The following is a 6,176-nucleotide window of genomic DNA, read 5'->3' as shown; positions in this document are numbered from 1 at the left end:
CCAAACATGGAAGTTCCAGGGGTCTGCCTGGTATGCCATAACGTGCCCCTTCCCCTGGGAAAGGGGGTCCTTCGCCAGGGGGATCGGCCAGGGGGGAGTTGTTGTCAAGAGCCTTAGCTCCGAGAACCAAGTCCGGTTGGGCCATTAGGGCGCAACTAGTACCACTTGATGCTCCTCTTCCCTGGCCTTGCACAAGACCTGTGCAATGAGGCTCACTGGGGGGAAGGCATACTTCCGCTTTCCCCGCGGCCAGCTGTGCACTAAGGTATCCGTGCCGAGGGGTCCCTCGGTCAGGGAGTACCAAAGCGGGTAATGGGAGGAGTCCGGGGAGGCAACAGGTCCCCCTGTGCCTGGCCGAACTGCTCCCATATGAGCCGGACTGTGCGGGGATGGAGTCGCCACTCTCTGTGAGGCGTCGACTGACGATAGAGCTCGTCGGCTGTCTGGTTCAGGTCTCCTGGGATATTTGTGGCTTGCAGGGAGCTGATCACCTGCTGACTCCACAGGAGGAGGCGTCGGGTGAGTTGTGTTAGCTGCCGTGAGCGAATGCCACCCTGTCGATTGATATACTCCACGGCAGTTGTGCTGTCTGACCGGACCAGCACGTGCTCGCCCTGCACGAGAGGCTGCAGCCTCTTCAGTGCAAGTAGCACAGCCAACAACTCTAGGCAGTTGATATGCCAACGCAGGCGGGGGCTCTTCCACCGCCCCGACACTGCGTGTCCGTTGCACACGACACCCCACCCCTGCAGGGAGGCAACTGTCTTCACACGACTTGCCTTGCTGCTCTAGGGGGATCCTGTCCACCAAAAAAGGTCATTGAAGACCAGGGGGTTGGGGTGCGTCAGCAGAGAGGCGTGATGACCATACACCTGCTGCCGGTGTGCCACGCTCTCCAGGGAACCCGACTCTGTAGCCAGTGTTGGGGCGGTCGCATGTGCATCAACCCGAGGGGGACCACCCCCACCGAGGATGCCATGTGCCCAGGAGCCTCTGAATTGTTTCAGGGGGACCGCTGACTGCCTGAAGTGCTTCAGGAAGTTCAACACTGACTGACCGCGCTCTGAGTCAGTCACGCTGTTATGGGGACAGAGTCGAGTTCCATACCGAGAAAGAGGATGCTCTGCACAGGGGAGAGCTTGCTCTTTTCTCAGCTGACCTGTGGTCCCAACCGATCTAGGTGCCGGAGCACTAGGTCCCTGTGTGTACACAACAGATCTCGTGAGTGTGCCCAGATGAGCCAGTCGTCGAGATAGTTAGTACCCGCACACCTCTCTCCTCGAGGGGAGGGCGGCTCCCCCGATCTCCGTGAAGACTCGTGGGGACAAGGACAGACCGAAAGGGAGGACTCTGTACTGATATGCCCGCCCTCGAAAGTGAGACATGAAAGTAAGCGTCCTTCAGGTCGATTACCATGAACCAATCTTGGCATCTGGTAGACGCCAGGATGTGCTTCTGCATAAGCATCCTGAACGGCAGCTTGAGTAGGTGCCTGTTCAGGGTACGCAGATCTAGCCACCCCCCCTTTTGGGGACGATGAAGTACGGGCTGCAAAACCCTTTGAACATCCCGGCTAGAGGGACGAGCACGATTGCTTGCCAGAGGGGTGGTGACCCTGGCCCGAAGCACAGGAGCATCCTAACCTCTGACTGAGGTTGAAAGGATGTCCTGAACTTGAGCGGGCATCTGGTAAGTTGTATCGCGTAGCCGAGACGGATCGTAGCCACCCTGATGGTTTGGGCGCTCTAGTCAGGTTCCCAGGGACCGAGACAGGGGTTAGGGGTATGATCTGCTTCATCGACCTCCCAGGGGGTGGTTCAATGGCGAGCATTGCGGATCCCTTGCCATGTGGAGGCCCCGGGGAGGCCGCGGGGAGGAGATCGGCTCTGCTGCTTCCCTGCCTGGCGATTATGTAGCACAACGCACTGTCGTTTGAGAGTGCTGAGGGCTACTGATTATCCTCGACATTGGGTCTCGCCGTGACGCAACGTCGAGTTGCAGAACACCGTCGTGTAGAGGGTGAGAGCGGCTGTGATAAACACCCAGAGAGAGAAGAAACTCTTAAGAGAGTGGGCTGTTGGGACGGGGCAGGAACCGTCCCGGATCGACCACCCAGCGATGGAATGGCTGGTGTCGGGCCCGATGACATTCTCGATCTCCCTGGGGTCCTCCCATGAGGGCCGCTTCTGCTTTCGCCGCGGCTGCTGATGGGGCGATGGTCTCCTCTTCGATGGCCCTTCCCGGGGGGGCCGCCTGAGTGGGGGGCACCAGAGCCGGAGGGCGTCGAAGAGGACCAGGGCTGCTGGGAAGCAGATGGTGCACGGGACTCGACGGCCGAGGCGGCCGAGTCGCGGCGAGGGAGGATATGCTTGATATCCTCTGTCTGCTTCTTTACTGTCGAGAACTGCGGCTCAACAGTATCACCAAACAGCCCCCCCCCCTTTGCGAGATGGTTGCGTCGAGAAGGCGGACCTTCTCAGCGTTACTCATCTGTGCAAGGTTCGGCCAGAGGTGTCTCTCATGGACCACAAGTGTGGACATCGCCCGACCGCGCGGTCACCTTCGGTCGCCCATAGAGCGAGGTTGGTGGTGGCGCGGAGTAAATGCATAAGCGCTGGGTCGGTCTTACCCTCGTGGAGCTCTCTCAACGCCTTGGCCTGGCAGGAGCCATAGCGTGAAGAGAGGAGGCAGCTTGGCCCGCAGCAATGTAAGCTCTCGACACCGGAGATACCGAGACTCTGCATGCTTTGGACGGGAGTCTAGGTCGAGCCCCCCAGGTGGCTCAACCTCCTGCAGTGCGGGCAGGACCAACAACGTCTGCCCCAGCGTACAGCGTCCCCCTCCTCGATGAGTGTGTTGCACCCATGAGAACAGCGGGACATGCCACGCTGGAGAAATTTGCTCTTTTGGAAAAAAACACTCGAACACTCCTGGCACTGCCGAGATGCCCAGGGGAAGTCACTGCAGGAAGGGACCGTCCGCTGCACCACGTCGTAAGATTCCAGCAGTAATTCGGCGTAGAGTTTGAAGTCTCGAAGTCGATCAGTGTGAAGGCTCCGAAGAACAAAAGGTGAATGAATGCAGCACGCCGTCTCCCTTTTATACCCGGATATCCGGGGGCGGAGTCCGGCATGCATATTTCATTGGCCTTTTCTAAACTAGTCAGAAGTTGATAGGTTCTCAAGAGCGAACCCCATCTGTCGGCTCGACACAACGTCGAGAGACCGACAGAAGGGAACAGCTACTGCAATCACCATGTGAAAATCTACAGTCTTACAGAATCCCCTACATCAATATTTTAATTAATTCAAGTTATGGAAATACAGGTTATGATCAAAATGAAATGTTTGCTACCATCATGAGAGACAATTATTGTCATAAAAGTCTTTTAATTTACAGGTGAAATACAGCCCGGACGTGTTTATATGGGCTGTGAGATTTACACATCCATAAGAGGAGAGAAAGAGAAGGGGGTCAAGTTCAAAGAGCACAGACAGAGTTCAGAGATGAATTGTTATGGTTTACTTTAATGCAGGTTGTAGGGATGATATTGGAAGGAACATGGAAAGAGTCACAATGGTGACGTGCTGGTGGGAGCGCAAATGGAAACGCATTTAATTTATGTGGCACGTGGGCAGGGCTGGCAGTGATACATGGTTTACTTCAGCCGTTGATAAAGGAGAGGAAATTTCTTCGAAACATTCACCACAGCAGATATGGGTGTAATACATCACCTATTTACAAACAAAAATGGCTAATACACTTCCATGCCAATTGATTCAGGGAGCAGCACTTTCACCAAACTAAAACCACTGGCAAACAGACAGGATTCTTTCATGAACCAGCAACCCTTTCACACATACGATACGGTTACTTATTATTATACGGTACGCATGCATGGGTCTTGATGGCATACGGTTGGAGACATCAACCTATACAGTGAAAAATATGCGTTTTGCCTTTAGGAGCAATAAAACACAAAAAGGACCAAGAACATTATAGTTTAAAATGAAAACGATCACCTTTATGGTTCCTCGCTGCTGGAGTGGTCTTCCATATTCTGTCCGACGGCCGTGTCCCTTACAATATAAAAAAATCCGCTAAAAATTAACCACGTGGAGCGTGTTGAATACTCAGTATCTATTAAAAAAACTGCAGTTCTTATATAACTACAAATAGACTTGCATCCTCACTGTCTTCATTTATCTGTATCAAAGCAGGAGAGAAGCACGAGACAGGACAGAAAACATCTAAAGAGCAGTTCAAAGAATGACACGAAGATCAGATCACAGAGGAACTTTGGATTCAGACCTCAGTCAAGCCTTCTCTAGAATTACAAACACAATATACAACTGTAAAAACTGCAATCGAGAATAGATGAAAACACTTTGAGCTCTTAAAGAGAATCACAAATTCTTCCTCATCCTCAGCATCACTGTAAGAGGAAAATGCATTAGTAGGAAAAAGCCTTTCGTCCTGAATATTTTGTTGAATAATAATCAAATCATTTTATTCAAGTAACATTATGCTGACCATAAATCATATTGACAATGACATGTATTTATTCATTCAGCTTTTAAACAAACACGGACATGCTGTGATATTTGGGCAAAGTAAAGGCCTGCTGTGCTTATGGAGAAGAGACTCGCAGCACACAAGCAGATTTATAATAGAGGAATCTTGTCTGCAATGATTTCTGGGTAAATATGCAACTGAAAACCCCCTACATTCCCTTTCCTTGCTGTTCCTGACAGATGTTTAATGTCCCTCTGACCTAAAGTGATGGCGAATACTAATGTGTGTGTCAGGCTTTGGCTTTATGAAGCATGTATTTCAATCCAATACAGCAGCAAGACCTTTAAATGGTCACGGGTGGCACTGCTTTATAAAATCCCTTGTGTGCGGTCATTACTTAGAGCAACACGCGCGCGCGCGCGCACCTTCCCCATCATCACTGAAACCATTTAAGCGAGAGAAAAATCACATTTCATTTATAAAACCAATAAACAACCCCGACCCTCCCACCGGCAGTTTCCATTTGATTTGACAAACAAACAAATAAATAAACAAATGCAAATAAAAATGAGGGAATAAATGAAGAGAAGTAAGAGCGCTGGGTGAGGAGGCAGGGGAGAGAGGAGGGGAGCTCAGGGAACGTCTTTGCTGTGATTCGTATCCCAGATGGATGGCTCTTATAGAGCCGCGTATTTCTTTTTCCGGGGAGCTACGTGGGAAGATTTGTTATTCCCTCGCGTTCCCTAGTTTTTCACATTGCTCTACATCCTGAGCTCCATATTTCATCTGTGCACCCCCAATTCCCAAACAGATTTATTTACAGTACAAGCCACCCCCCCCCCACCACACACTCACCTCTTTATTTTTCTTATCATCCTCATTTCAATTGTAAACAGGTTTGTTCTGAATGCACAAAAGATTTGTAACGGTTTGGTGAAGTGCGTTTGACGTGTGATGTTGTTTTTGTGTGTGATAAAATAAATACGCCGCGTATAATTCTGTCATGCGCGTGAAATAGCCTACGCGGTTATGAATGAGATCACTTACCGTTGCTCACAGTTCCTGGGGACTGCTGTACTCTATCTGTCAGTGGCCTGCAGAAGGGTAGAGAGAGAAAGAGAGGTGCGTTTATGTGGAAACATTACATCTAGTGTAAATTGCTGTTGTCACCACGGATGTGTTTTAAACAGATATTAGGCTACATGTGGGAAAAGTTCGCGTTTTTTCATAAGCAGTGATTTTACATGATACACAACTATAACTATCCATCACTAAACCTGTTAAGAACAGAAAACATCTTCCTTATTATCATGACATGACGGAGACTGTAGACTGGCATACACTGCTTATTCACGCAAGTGCGTGTGTGTGTTTATCTATCATGCTTTCATTATTTAAACATGTAGCTATTAATGGAGGAAGGGGTATGTGAAGGAAGAATGAAATGCATTAGCTAAATCGCCCTGCCTCTTTTCATATAGTGGGCAGATACTTCATGAGATTAGCGCAACGCTGCCATCCATTCAACAAACAAAGTAATAATAATCATAATAATCAGCATGGCGTCTTTTTCATTTGTAGGCCTGTCCAGTCTTTCCAAAACTCATGGTTGCCTGCTCCCCCAGCTCGTCTCTGGCCACCATCTCTCTCTCCCGGGCTCA

The sequence above is a fragment of the Triplophysa rosa genome, linkage group LG21, assembly GCF_024868665.1.
Source record: "Triplophysa rosa linkage group LG21, Trosa_1v2, whole genome shotgun sequence".
NCBI classification, from domain to species: domain Eukaryota; kingdom Metazoa; phylum Chordata; class Actinopteri; order Cypriniformes; family Nemacheilidae; genus Triplophysa; species Triplophysa rosa.
This window is presented reverse-complemented; position numbering follows the sequence as displayed.